This window comes from Pithys albifrons, chromosome 6 (genome assembly GCF_047495875.1).
Source record: "Pithys albifrons albifrons isolate INPA30051 chromosome 6, PitAlb_v1, whole genome shotgun sequence".
Lineage (NCBI taxonomy): Eukaryota > Metazoa > Chordata > Aves > Passeriformes > Thamnophilidae > Pithys > Pithys albifrons.
In genome coordinates this window covers 27877923-27893502 of record NC_092463.1, presented here as the reverse complement: position 1 = coordinate 27893502, position 15580 = coordinate 27877923, and the positions used below count along the sequence as shown (strand labels likewise).

General features: G+C 38.3%; 1 protein-coding gene across 2 annotated transcripts in view; it reads left to right on the top strand.

Annotated features, from left to right (window-relative positions):
- Window positions 1-686: 686 nt before the first annotated feature.
- Window positions 687-15580, top strand: part of AKAP6 (A-kinase anchoring protein 6) — a 301632-nt gene continuing 286738 nt past the window's right edge. For both annotated transcript variants that reach the window (XM_071557960.1, XM_071557958.1), the window contains exon 1: window positions 687-731. The gene's annotated coding sequence lies outside the window, so the exon portion shown is untranslated. The remainder of the gene's footprint in view (window positions 732-15580) is intronic.

Here is a 15580-nt window from a genome sequence, read left to right as displayed (position 1 = left end):
CCTAGAGACAGAAAGCCAGCTTAAATACTTTAATATTCTCTAGTTTGATGCCCTGATTTCAAATACTTATATAATGCCTTTTACATGTACTTTGGTTTGGCTGTGTTCAAAGGAATGGTATGCAAGTTGTGGTAGTTAAAAATTACTTTGAACACATGTAGTGTTTTCTATCCAAAGATCCCAGAGCAGTGCAGCACATAATTTCCTTATTACCTTTCTGAAAACACAGCTTAGATTTTAAACTCTATCAAGACGGATTATAACTGTTACGAGAGAGGGTTGCTGGTATTTTTTATTCTTTCTTACACATTACATATTTGATTTATCTGTTTTGGAGGTGTAAAGCTACACAGTCAAGCAGACACAGCCAGGGTGAATTTGACTGAGCACCAGCAGCCACTGTGTGTGTTATTTAAATTATTTATATGCTCCTTTGCGAGACTTTGTTCACTTCTGTCAATCATAAGAGAAAAATACCCAGGCAATGAATACCTCATGATTATATTTTTGGGAAAAAAGGTACACAGAAATCTTTGAGTATTTCTTTCTCTTGGTACCTCTGATTTCTTAGAAACGTTAGTGATCAGTAACTAGCAATTTTGCATAAGGATTAATATTTCAGCTATTAAGTGGTGAGATTCAATAGCCTCAGGTTTATTTATAAGGATCTCAACAGAAACACTGTGCACAAAAGAAAGCAAAAGGAAAATTAGTTACTCAAACTGACAAAGGTAAGTACTCGGGCAAAACGCTGTTGCAAATATTGTCTAGTTAGCCCAGATTTTTCACTTTAACAACAGGAGCTGTGGATCATTTCAAGTATTTTTATCCCTATCTTCAGAATTTGTAGAGGAACAAAGTTTACCAAAACTATCCCTAGTTTTTTACCTGCAGAAAGAGTATCCTGCTGGTCAGGTGACAGGGCTTACAGTCTGACTGGTATCCCTGCTCCTGACCACCCTTGCCCAGCCCTGCTGGCCCAGGGCTGGCAGGTGTTTGTTTTCAGCTCCTTTGTTTGCCCTTGAAGCCCAGACCGAGGGTGTTGCTGCCTCACTGACCTGCCAGGCTTCTCTCCCCTTCTTGGGCTGCAGAGATCTTGCAAGTGCCTGGCAGAGTTGGCCCCTGCCCCTGCGTGTCCCTGGCATCAGCCACACACCCTTTGCAGGGCAATTCACAGACAGCAGGCTCCAGCTAAGCCTCTGTCTCAACCCATCCTGGCCTTTTTTTATGCTGTGGAAAGGAGGAGGAGATGGGTGGAGAATGCTGAATCCTGATCCTCAAAACTAGAGTCAGCATCTTAGCTCTGCTTAACGTGGAGGAGAGCAAGAGCCCTGTGCTGCAGTAGGCTGTGAGCACTGACCCACCCTTAGGGCCTCTTTCATCTAGACTGCTTTGAGTTGTTGAATGTGTGCCTGTTTGCAGCATTTGTTTTCTTTACAAGTATTTCTTTATTAATAACTAAAACTCTTTATGTCTGATTCCTGCCCCTGCATAGTGCTGGTGGTGATTTAATACTTTCTCCCTTTACTGGCAGCCACTGTAGTTGGCTCCCAGTAATAGGCTGTGGCAGGACTTGGACTCCAAGTAGCCTTAGTATGGGTTCCGGCTCTTTCTTGTTTGAACTGAGAGGTATCCTAATTCCAGCTTTCTTTTCCTGTAATGTATTTCATTATTGCTTCTGTGTTATGAGGAAGAAATGATATTCAGACTATGCTTTTAGCACAGACAGATGGCGAATAACTGAGTCTAATGAAGAGAATAAGTTGGATCATCGTGGTAGTGTCAAAGAGGGGATTACTGGAAGTCTGTCTTGTACAAGCTGAGAATGCAACAAACATAAATTGTAGCCAAAGTATATTGCCATGTGGCTTTCTCATTTAATTTGTTCCCTCTTTGCCAACATTTTTGCAATTGTTACTGAAAGGTAAATCAGTGTCATTCATGTGGAGGCATGTGGCCTTGTCTAAAAGCTTTAAAGCTTTAAAATATTCTTTCCTAGCTATGTCCATATGTGCATTTTAATATTTTTCTTCCCAGGTCTCAGATTTTCTCCCTCTTTTTCTCTAAAGTGATAGGAATTGAATACAATTTTTATTTCTTTTTGTTATTCTTGCTGTATGTGAAAAACGTTTGGCAAGTGTTGCTGTGCCTAAGGATTGCTCTGACTGACTGGTGAACTGAGAACACTTAATTGCACTTTGCTGTCTGTCTGTTCTTGGGAGATTATGGTTGTGCATGTGTCCCAAAGCCTGGCAGTTGGCCTAATTTAGGTTTAGGACCCATTGTATCTAGAGGTATTCAGGGCTGGCATTTGGCCAGTCCTATTTTAATTGCAGCTTCTCTCAGGCTCCTTCCTGGAGTTCTGTTTTTCTCTCTCCCCTTGCCTTCAGTTTGTGAGGCTGGAGAGGGTGTAGAAGAGCAAGCCGCACACAAAGACTCAAATCTTGGAAGGCTTACACAGCCAAAGCCCTTTGCTGCAGACTAGCCACCCATGAACTTTCCGCATCCAACTGGGTAAAGCCTTTGGCACTCAGTGGATCCATTTTTTTGCACTAGAGATGGTAACAGGAGTGAGCTCTAAAACCAAAAAGGAAGATGTATTTTTCATTCTGTCTGCTCTATGAACAAGTAATCCCTGCCCATGAAAAAGAGTTTTGTTTGCAAAATTATGGCCTGCAGTCAGGCTGAGGTTCCTGAGTGGGTTGTTTAAATCAGGCTGTGGGTTTTACTTACACTTTTCTTTGTGAGAGGATGAACCTTAAGCCAGAGCCCACTTTACTGTTGTTTTTTGATTTGCAGTATGTAAATGCTTCAGCAGACAACTGGAATTTAGGGAAAGAAATATCATGATGTGTTTCTAATGTCTCAAGTGTTTGGAAGAAAAAGAAGAGCCTTGCTTGTGAGTTATTTCTTCACTTTCATATTATCCTTCATAACTCATCATCTAAGTATAATTTTTCTTCCATTTGCCTTTTATAGCAAGAGGGGAAAGAAACCTTCATGTAACTGAGTCGTAGACTTGCAGATAGATGACCTGTTTTGCTGCTTGTGTGTGGGGTGATGCAGGAGCACTTAGCTCAGTAGGAAACTTGACCACCTTTTCCCCCTTACCTTCTTTTTCAATTATAAAACTTTACTTCCGTTCTGACAAATTCTGGTGATACCACTCCTGCTTTCTTGGTATCTTTTCATCCATTTACAATTGAAATGCAAAGTCATGAAATGAAAGTCTAGAAATGTCACATAAAAAATTATTCAAGAAGATGAATTAAATGAGTTTGAGAGGAAGCTGGTGAGTCTTCCTTTATATATATATATACATATGTATGTATGTATAGTTTTTTTCTTTTTTAAGGCAGGAAACTTGGCAACATATTTTAGAAAGAACATGCAGTAGTCTAAATGTTCTGATGTTTCTCTCTTTTCTGGAAAAGATTCAGAAAATTACCTCAAAGCAATCAATCCTGCATCCTATTAATACTTTATTTGCAAGATTGGTTACACACCTAGAACAAGGCTGAGAAGGGGTTTTCCCCCCCTAAAAGAAACAACTATTAGAAGAACTGCTCATTTTCCACCACACTTTTATTCTTTCCCATCTGATCTGTTCTGCAGCACAGCACAGGTGCTCCCAAGCACCTCTCTCTAATGTAAGCATTGACTAGTATTTCCAACAATAGAAAGTGCTTTCAGAAAAAGATTCTCAGTTGATGGGTAATGATAGGGGATAGAAGCTAGGGAAAAATTTGTGCCTAAGACAAAAATTCCCATCAGGCTTTCCTGCCAGGGAGAATAAAATTCACTTATGTGTTGAAGTCAACATGATTTTTTTGCAGAAAAGTTGCTCAGTGAGAAAAATGTTGGGAGAATGTGGCTCACAGGATCTCCTGTGTTGGTTCCGAAAAACCTGACACAATGACTAGCTAATACAGATGACTGACTTTCCTGATCACACATCTGATTTGTGGTGATTAAACTCAACTGCAGCTGATGTTGCTATTGAAATATCTGAAAAAGTTCAACACTGAAAAATGCACAAACAAAGCACATGAGCCTTAATGATTGCATCTGATTCAGCCAGAAGAAACCGCTGTGATCGATCCACAAAAGAACCTTTCTTCTTGAAAGCTCTCATACCTTACATGTTCTGCCAGCCTGTTTTAACCACTCCCTTCTCACTAGAAAGCACCGGCTTAAAGACAGTCTCACCCTTCACAGAATTTTAATTCTAAACACCACCCATCCCGTGTCTGTTCATTACATCAGAATGCAGATGAGATTTTTGCACTCTGAACAGGGTGCTGCAGCTGAGCTTCCCGTCAGTTAAGCAATGCTAATGGAGGGAGCCTCGAGGCTCACCTTGTTTGATAGTTACTCTTAGACACAGGTTTCACAAGGTGTTTAAATGAAGAACACACACACAGTATTTCAAGGAAATAAAAAAAAAACAAATACTTTTTCCTGTCTTGAACACACAGGTACTCACTTATTTCTTCTTTGTCTTTTTCTTCTTTTTAACAACAATAACAGTAACAATGATAATAACAACAACAATAATAGTAATAATAAGTGAGATCTTTTTCACTCAATGGTTTGCTTGGTTCTTTTGTTTCAAGTGTGAGAATTTAATTTGACCTTTTCCTTGCTGAAAATCAGCAACATTTTGTAAATTCTTCTTTCAGGACTATCTTCAGCACGCATTCTGTTTTTCTTCTCATAGAAATATTTTTCATATGTGAAATTTTTGTCAATCCTCCCTCTGCAAAAGTATTTGCCTGCTTTTTTAACCTTTATTTTTGAGAATATTTAAAATATTTGGATTAATTTTTTCTGTACCTGTTTCCATCAGTAAGAGTAAAAATAATAAAAAAATCTTATTCATTTAATCTGAGAAAGAAAACCAAACCTAAATTTATGAGAAGTCTGAAAGGGCAAACTAAATTTACTGTACTGGAACAGAGTATTTTGTGACTCCTTTGTCTATTTTCTGGCTCTACAAGGGCTTTTAAAGATGAAAATGTTAGTACTAATTGGGGAGCAATTATGTACTATGCAGGAAGTGTCACCTTGACCTTCTTGAGCCTAGGAAGTGGTTATCCTGAAACATGAGATTAATATTTCCTGCATTCTCATAGCGTGTTTTGCAACTTCTATTACAAGATCTCAGCAGACATCTGAAATATCCTTATTACTTATCTAGCAGCTGTGAATATGAATATTACTTCAGAGCACTAACAACTGAAGAAAGAGCAGAAGTGAAGGGAGTACTACTACACATCTCTGGTATAAAAGGGTATTCTTTTAACTTCTTTTCTGTATGTGTGTGATTGCATTATCTCCTTTGCATGGTTTTCAGGGGTACAGTACTCTTATGCTAAATTTTTCTTCATATCAATGCACCATCCTCTCTGGTTTTGTTTTCTTGTCCTTTTTTTTTTTTCCTTTCATTTTTCTTTTCTGTACTTATTTTTTTCAGAGTTGCAATAACTGAAAATCTTTCAATATAAAATACAATATCAGTTCATATTTTGAAACTTTTAGTAGTTTTACATGGTCTATTATAGTGCTCATTAATTCCAGATAGTCAAGTCCAGCATTTATTTAGACAGAGGTAGTTAGGATAGCGAAAATTCAGAGAGGAAATGGTGCATCATATGGGAAAGGATAACAGGGATTTTTTTATGGTGAAAGTCATTTTACATTTAGTATCAGAGATTATTCACTGTTCTCACGTGTTTGTCAGTGGCCTTGAAATATGTTTGTAAAATCCTCAGAAATCCATAAAGAAATGCATTTTCCCCAGCATGAGAAGAGATTGTACTTCACCTCCATAGCAGTTGGGGAAGATGTGGAAGTCATCATTTGTCATGTACTGCAGGTCATCTAAGAGAATCAACTCCAATAATTGTAAATCCATGTTGGGTGTCAGGTGGACACCCTTCATTTTTACAACCAAATACTGAGTTCATTTCAGTAAATAGCATTTAATCAGTCCTTGTTTATGTGTCTGCATTCCCAGACCCAGTGTGGAATGAGATATTCATACCAGAGTTCTCCAAAATTCAAACATAGGATTATTCACTTCAGACATAGAAAGGACATCCTCTTTGGTCAGACCTCCATCTTCCCAGGTCTTTTAAAGAGTCTGTCCATAGCACATGTGCACTAGATAGCACTCAGCAGTCAGAAAGGGAAACTCAGGAAAAGATGAGCAAAAGTCTCCTTTCTTCTACTTAAAGGGAAAAAGTTATAGAGAAACACAAGTGTCTCAGCCAAAGGAAAGGATATCTGGTTTAGCTGGTAATAATGTTCATTAAGGCAGTTAAATGCCTCCCTGACATCTGATCCCATCTGATCTTGGAAGCTAAGCAGGAACAGCCCCGGTTAGTGCTTGGATGGGAGACCTCCTGGCAATACCGGGGGCTGTAGGTTCTAGTTCTCAGGACTTCACTGTCACCGTCCAAGCTCGCTCGGCCGTGGCAGATGAACCTCAGGAGTTAAACGGTGGGGCCAGTTCTGCACACGCTGTGCCTCACCTAAAACATCCACTGTGCAGGTTCAAAGGACACACACATGTGGGGAGAGCCCTTCCCAAATCTTCATTCACAAAGTCCAGCCATGATGATGATGATGAATGTTCAGTGAATTAAAAGTGTTATTCAATTAACTGACAGGAGTTCATAAGGAAACCCTTGAATGATAGAAAGGTAAGTCTTACTATGAACACATCTAGAGAGAGGGAGAATGTGGCAGAGGGGCGAAATAACAAACTGAATTCAGAACCTAAAGCAGAAGTAGAGCAGGATAAAGAAGGAAAATCCAGCCCATGAAAAATCTCACTGAGAGGCACTTTCCAAAAAAAAAACCCAATTTGAAACTCCCTGAAAACAAATGTTTGCCTCTAGATTACTTACTGGCAAGGATCCCATCAATTTTTCTCTCTGAGCTATACAGACAAGATATTGGAGAGTGACAACTTGGCTTTCATTTTTCCCAGGCCTCTCTTTCCTTTCCAGCCTAGCAATTGTTGCTGTTTATGTAGCTGGGTCTGGTATGTTAATCCCATATGAGATTTTTCTTTGCTTGACTCATACAATTTATGGGAAACATGCCCATCTGATGTAAAGAAATTCCAAGTGTCACCTTTATTTTCAAGTCCATGAAATTGCTTGTCCAATAGATTTAACCAAGTATGTCCCATGTGTGCCCATTTCAAACTTTAGTGTTGAAATATATGCTTTTATATATATAAATATAAGTATGTATTTCTATACTTAGATTCAGTGTATTGTATAAAATTAAATTTGTTCAATTCAAGGTCAGTACATCTTTGCTCTTAGTGAAAGAAAGTGTGTATTTGCTTATAAAGTCTTTAAAAACTACAATCTCACCCTGAAATAAACAGGTCTTTAGTAGTGTTATTACAGGTTTGTTTAATAATATTTGTCAACTCTGAGGCAACTGCTGGTAATTATTTCTATGAATGAATTTAAGTGCTGTCTGTTCACCTCTGGATCTCTACTGCAGCCTTTCTTCTCTCGTTCTTACTTTAATAGGCCATTAATAAAGAATGCTATCAAACACCTTTATCTTTCCCTACTCTCCTGAAGAATATTACAATAACTGTGCTACATTCAGGCTTACTGCGCCACTGTGTTTCTCCTTTATAGAGAGTATCCTATTTTGTGATCCTCAGTAATATGTGCATTTCTTTTAACTTCTCAGGATCTTTTCATTAATATAAAGATGCTTTCTTTTACACTGACCACACTTACTTCTTTAGTTCAGTTGAACATGGTCCTTTCACTGAACATGCCATCTATCTGAGTTGATTACTCTTCATAATTAGAGATCCTTTTCCAAGATAAGGGTCTTCCCATCAGCTGCATCAATCTCAAGGTCCAAGACCGTTGCTTCAGATTCTTTTGTAGCATCCACTCTTCAGAATTAGTGTTTTAATGCAAATTCCCCCCTAGGAATTATAGATGTATTTTAAAAAGTCCTGTATGCAGACATCCTTGAGCCCTTTAGTGATCTGTATTATTTGTCAATGCAGTTTCCTTGTCAGAAACTAAAATTTTAACATAACTGAACTTCTGTGAGGAAATTCTGAGTTTTGGAAAAAGGTTGCTTGACAGTACTTCCCTCACAGTAGCTACTTTCACTCTGAAACCTGTCTGCATGCGCCAGTACTATTGATACCTCTTAACGCCCAGTGGTAGGCAATCAAGGTAGGTATTGTTTCCAAGTTAGTATTGCGTGAGTTATCATTCTTAGACCGGCTTATAGTAGTTTCTTTACAACCCTTGATTAGTCTTCACCTGCTAATATTAATTAGATGCTTCAACATCCTGTACTATCAAGGATTATCATGCTTCATTAGTACTGTTGTTGGAACTGAATGCCAAGAAAGTTTTTGGTCACAATGGATTGTAATATCTGTTTTTAGAAACAATTGAATTTGCTGCCTCACTTACTAAAAGAATCAAGTCTGTATCTCATTAAGATATGGTTAAAGTTCAAGTTACTAACGGATTTCAGATGCTTTTCCTGTAAAAGGTGAGACTGTAACATGTGATTTGAGTTGGGACATTTTTTGTGTAATGTATTTCTTTTTGTTTCTGTAGATGCCTGTAAATTAGCATGTCTATGGCACCAGATGTCAATAACCAATATACATTAACTACTGCATGTGCTAGGAAATTAGGACACCCTTGGCAACTATTTATTAGCCTTTCAAACTCCTAATTATTGTTATAACTACCAATTATTATTAAGGTTAGGAATCTTTATATACAATGTTGTTTACTGACAGAGAGGACAGGCATGCTGTGTATAAGGACCTGCTTGTGTCCTTAAATAACAGTGAGCAAATTTCCTAATGAAAATTGCAGCTTTGTGTGTTCTGAAGCACTTTTCTGAAAGGCTATGCATCTGAAAGTCTTTGAATAGCTATACATTATTTCAATTTCTTCTGCATTTGCAGCAATGAGCAAACAAGGTTGTAAGTCTTAAAAAATACCACCAAGATTTCAGTTGTGAATAGTTTGATTTTTTTACCTGGAGCAACAATACCTATAGAAAAGGAGACAGAGGCTGAATTTTCATGTGGCAGACTTGTTGCTGTCAAAGAGGCAAGTCCTGGAGTGCCGTCATTTTTGTGTGGCAGGTACATGATGAATCTATCATGATCTGTGCCTCTAGCTGATTCATTGAAGACATTTGATTTCCAAGAGCTGCCTGATGAGTGGGATGGCAAAGTGGGGGATTTTTGATAGAGGAAGGATGGTTAATGTTTCTGTCCTCCTTCCCCATCAGAGTTACTCTGATTGCCAGCTCTGTTGTCTCGTACTTCTATTTTTAAAAGGTTGCCCCAAGCAGAATTCAGTAGTGGAGAACAGCTATGATGTGATCATAGTAGCATGTGGGTTTTTTTCTGTTCACCAGCTGTGTTCTAACACCTGTGTTAGTTTCACATCTTCCTTCTTCACTCTTTGGCATAACTTCTCAAACAGATGGTCAGGAGGCCTTTCTAAGGGTGTGGTGTGGAATGCAATTGGTATGAAATGTGTTAAAAGGTTAACTGTGGACAGTTACCACGGACCAGGAAATACATAGTAACACTTTGTGTACGTGATCTAACCAGAAAAAAAATGTTAGGTAATTAAATTTAGCCATTTTCATTGAAATTCATTAGTACAAGCTGCTCTATAGACTAATTATCCCTGCTTATAAGTCAGACTAATACTGCACTGTCTGTCTTGTCTCTGGTACTTGAAGTAATGTTTTCAGAGGCAGCTTGTGTAGCTCACCTCAGGTTTGATTCATGTGATATAGACACACCCTTGTTATACCATTTAAGAGAGCTATACCAGGCCACCCCTGCCCATGGTGAAAGAGTGTGCAGTCACAGCTCTTCCACATGTACTAGAGGCCAAGTCCAAGTTGGTCCAAATCAGCCCTAGCAAACAGACAGGTATGCTACAAAATGTAATGGGATACTTGGGAGTATCTAAGATGCAGCTAAAATTGGTTGTCAGATTTCTTTTTTCTTTGCTAAACAAAATCAATTTTTTCGCAGCTGAGACTTATGTGCAGTTGTCTTTTCACATTACTAAAAGTAGCCTTCAGCAAAATGGCTTAAAATCTTGAAAACACATTAAAGACATTAAGGTAGTGGGAAGTGTGTTTTCTCCTTTCATAGGTATATCTTTTGGTCAGTGCTTTAATACAATGATTGATGAAAATGTTGTCTGTGGTTGACATCTGGGATTATTAATGGATGTAGAATCAAATTTCTTTGGGATTAGAGGAAAAAAGGAGATCTGTGTCTCACTAGATAAAATGTTCAAATGGGAATGGACCTTCAGTTTAATTTTAGGTATTACATTTTAAAGTTGCCAGTCTAATAAATGCTGCTTATTGCTCCTATTGCTTAGGCCTGTATTACTTATGAAAACATGTAACTTGGTAATGGATAAGAGCAAGAGCTTTAAATTTTATGCCTAAAATCTGAAGCTTTGATATATGCAAAATTGTAATCAGAGCCAAAAGGTCATAAAGTAAGAGCAAAGAGGCAAATTCAGAACGTGGCATTTTGCTCTGGAATTGTTACATTTTACAGCACTCCAGGAGTTAAAACTAGAGCATGGCACAAGGCTGCTATTGTGAAAAGCCAACTCAAGGATTTTTAATGCTGTTAGACAAAGGGTTCCCTTAGCTAAAAATAATCTTTTCTTTCCTCCTGCTCCTAAGCTTTTTCCTCCAGGGAGCAGAATCATTATGCTGCGTGTGCTTGCTCAGTGCATCGCAGGAGTTGCTGAGATTTATGACGTCATGGCTCTAAGCTTTCCTCTTTTGCCACAAGGTCTTCATGCGTAGCTGTTGCCCTTTGTGTTTTTCCAAAATGCCACTTTGATGTACTAATGTGCTTTTTACTTATGTAGAAGGCAGCATGTGCTGTTCTAGGTCAGTACATTTACAAAGGAAAAGCATGGAAAAAGAAAGTGGGCGCTTTTTTTTGTTAGTCAAAGCTTTCCTTCGAATTTTAGGGCTTGTTAATCAAACCAAACCAAACAAACCACACACCTCATCAAGATTTTACATGGTTCACTTGTCAAGCAGAAGTGTGCCTGGAATCCATTTCCTTCGGAGGTCAAAGATCAGCAGTGCTAAGGCAGCCAAGGGAATGATTCCCCTGTGACACTTTTGCTGTGTTTTGATGGAAGTGAAAGCCATGTGGAACAGGGATGAAAAAGCAAACAGATCTTTTTTTCCTGTGGCAGTACTGAATTTTGGAGCTAAGCACAGCAGGTAGGAAGAGTCTAATATTTGAAAAGCACTGGTACACCAAGACACCAAAGCACTTATCTCTATCTTTTTAATGGGTTGTTACATTTCCTACACAAATCTGTAATTTTTAAAATTCACAGTAATTTTTTTTTTCTCCTAGGAGCTCAGGTGTTTCTCTTCATTAGTCCCACACTGGGATCAGAAGAATTGTGTATGTAACACAAGGGAGGTCATAATGTAGCAAATGATATGTATAATATCTTACTAGAATAACTATACTTCCTTGGTAGAAGTGGCCATATTAACTTAAATATGCAAGTGATATATGCTGGTGTATTACCTAAGGATGGAGTTAAAAGCCAAGATATAATTCATTTACTATACAGTTTTTACTATGCCAGAAAGAACATACTGCTCATATATTTGGTTATACAATTCTATTCTCCTGACAGAGTATTTCCTTTCAATGGGTTGCAAGCATCTTACTTCTGACCCATTTGATATTATATAGAGTTGATTCCATCATATTGCCACATTTTGAGGGTCATTTAGTGCAAATGCTTCCATCTTCTATATATCCAGCTTTTTATTATGTATTTTTCTGAAGCTTAATGAACATGCAGCTTTTATAAGATAATAAATAACAATACTAGCAAAAGCCAACTAGAAAGAAAATTATTAAGGGATTTTATGACTCAGGGGATCAGTAATGGAATACAGAGTTTTTCACCTCTAGGGCACTGATTCAAATATAACCTAGGTCATTAGTGAGCAAAAATCATTACCAGCAGCTGTTCAGTGACCTACAGAATGTGAAATGAGTTTGTGGTCTCAATACAGTTCCTACTACATGTGTATACAGATAACACAAAAATCACAGTCAACATTGGCCCCCTTGTTGACATTCTCACCGGAGAAACTAAAATCCAAACAGATGCATGAAGTGACTAAATGGCTTTCACATTTGTGAGTATGAAAAGCGTTTGACTGATATAAGGATGGAGAGAAATCCCACTGACAGCATGTTTAAGAAAATGTACAGCAGACAGTTATTGATTGAAAATCCTCTCTCTAATAAGGATAGATTCCCTTTCAAGTGACTGCTCCTGTGGACATCCAAAGGTCTTCAATTAGGCTTGTGGAGATTTCATTGTCATAGCATATTATGCCACCAACAAAGCAAAGAATCGTGAGTTGCAAAAACAAAACATAAGGATTGCCAAAAGATGAATTTCAGTTTCTAAAAGTTTAGGCGGAGATTAAGCAGCAGCACAAACAATGTGGGTGAAAAAATGTTGTGGGTGGTGGGAGGGATTTCATGGCAGCTCTTTCCACATGACTGAATTAGTTATTGGCTTATCTTCTAAACCAGTTATGTGTTCTCGCCTCAGCTGATGGATGTAGCAAGAAGATACATTTTTTTCTTGGCCTTTTTACTAAGGACAAATATATCCTCAGTTGACTATCTGATACATCTTCTCTGACAGCCCTTGCAGTGACTAAATTTGATGAGCTCTGTAAGTCATTTCCATCTTCAACTACAGTGCAATTAAATCTTAACTGACTAAAGATTTGACACTGAGCAAATTTGCTTCCTGTGTGATTTTTATAGAATCTGCTAAGTTCCTGGTTGTGTTAAATTCTTCCTTTTTATTTTAGTATTCCAAGCAAATGAATATACACTGAATATATGGTGTTATAAATGCTTTGGTATTTTTAGATGATTGATCAGATTTGTTTCATTTTATGATAGGGTTCTGACTTTTAGAGAATTGAAAACCTGATTGCACTTCAGGTAATATTTCTGGTAATAAGAAAGACATAGCCGTGCTGTCTCTGCCACATTTAGTTAATTAACCAGGTTAATCTGGGATAAATCATCTATGAATATGCCATGAAAATGAACATCTGCAAGAGAGGTTCCTGACTGCATTGCTTTCCCAACTGCATACTAGTCAGCTAGGTATGATGCTAAACCATAGCTGCTGGGGAAGAGATACAAAGTGCATGAAACTATTCTCCATTTTGCAGAGAGTGGGCAAGGCAGTTATGGCTCTGTGAAAATGATCAGTAATGGTTGTATCTGACCAGTGGTGTTTTAGCTTGGCAACAAAGGGCCTTCTTTCTGTGTAGTACTCCATATGTTCATTTTACCTAAATCCATTTGATCATAATTTCCTATGTACCACCCTGCTACCCACTGACTATAACAAGTAGCTTTGCAAAGTAGATTATCCCTTATATAGTGAACCCCTGTTGCTGAAAACTGGGAACCATTTGCAGGGTTTCCTCTGGCTCATCTGGGGGAGGCGCACTCTGTTCTTAGTGAGTAACTCGAGTACTTAGCACCAAAATGAGGCAGCTTTGAAAGACTGCAGGATCTCAGCAAAAGAAAAGTGTACTATTTCATTTCCTTCATTTCTGCATGTCCCATATTCTGGGAACGTGAAAGCCTAAAGGCTGCCAGCTAGAATAAGCACACACTGGGCACAGCATGGGGATGCTTATCAAGGGGAAAATTCACAGTATAGATTAGGGAAATCAGAACTGACCCTTCTTGGCTAGACCTGAAAATACAGATCCAGCATAGTCTGGAGATATCTTCATGGATAAAACCCATTTGGTCTACTCTGATACACTTCCCCCTTGGCTCTGATCCAAACATTCCCAGGGATCAGGGCAAAAGCAGAGCAGAAGCACCTTTGCCCAAACAGCCTGTGCAGGGCATGCCATGCTTTCATTAGTGGTACAATAAGTGGTTTTATGCAAAAAATTTGATTTAGTGCAGGGCATTTTATTGATGTTTACCTTATTAGTTTTCTTCCATTAATGAAAACAAACCCTCAACACCTGTTCCTGTCCTAAAAAGAAGACCATATAAATAGATCCGAACGGCACAGATGAAGCAAATGTGGCATGCTGCCTCCATCACTTCTCAGCTGAGAGTAGGGATGCAACTCAGCTGAAGCTATGTGCAGATCTGTGAACCATCATGGTGACAAATCCCTGTCTCCTGAATTTCAGCTTTAAAATCATCTTTTTTCCAGTTTAGGTCATGAATAAGATTAATCTTTTTCATACATGACATAGAAACACTTGAAATGTGCTTTTTCTCTCTCTGTGAGGAGAATCTTGTTAAATGCCCTGGTTTTTTTGGATGTAGGACAATGTCTCAGTAGCTGCAGTCCCACTGGCATAAACAGAAGCTATTCTTAAACTCCACTAAATTACTTTGTTGATTCTGGCTGCTTTAAACTGAAAATCCAAAATCCAATAAAGGATACTGCAAAGTTTGTTCGTGGCACCCCAAATATGTTAATGTATTTCATGTAATTAATATTTTTAACTTAGGTCTGGCTCACCTGACTGTAAAAGAGCACAAAAATGGCCAACTAAATATGTTTACAAACTTATTTTCCTGACTTTTATGACCGGAGCAGGAGTGAAGGGTGACACTGCTAAGGCTGCAATCACTGTGGCACTGTGGTGAACACTGAAGTTGTTGCCTGGCTTCTTGTAGCTGTTCTGTTTGTGTGTGGGCAACATAGTCAGGCAGATGATGTACTTTCCTCTTGACAGGCAAAAGTGATTTAAAAATCCTTTTTTTACACTTCACAAAAATTTTAATCACTTTAAGCTGATCTTTAAATACTTTCTTAATTTGATTTTCTGGCTTGAACTGACTTTGGAATATTTTTCCAACAAAATCATGGGCATTTTCACAAGTTGCAGAGGGTGTTTGTTATTGAGCCAAGGTTGTGTCAGGTCTTTTCAGCACATGACTGTGTTTACTGCCATCGCCGCTGTGTATGTGGCTTTATTGCTTCTGTTCCCTTTAACTGGCTTTTGCCTGACTTTGGGTTATCTTTTACTTCTTATTTTATTCTGAAATAACAACAGCAGTCAGTTCCACTGAAAGATATTTCATAAATTCTTATTTTTTTAAGCCTCTTAAAGGGTGAGTTACACATATGGTGTGTCAGGGCTGGAGGCCTTTCTGAAGCTTGTGAGGATTATTCCTACTGCTGAACCTCAAGGGTGAAATTGCAATTTATTGATTTGAGGTGTAGGAATAACTGGGAGGATCTGGTACAGAGGCAGAGAAGTATACTTATGCACATGCAGTATGTCTTTTCATCTGCTGTATAAAAACAGTGTCAGGTGGACAATAAGGGAGATACTCTGAGGGGAAGGATAAAAAAATACAGTGTTGTGCATCACTGTGATCAGCTAGTTTAGGTGAATCCAGGAGAGGAACAGAGATGTAATCACTAATTTAGAGGAGTGC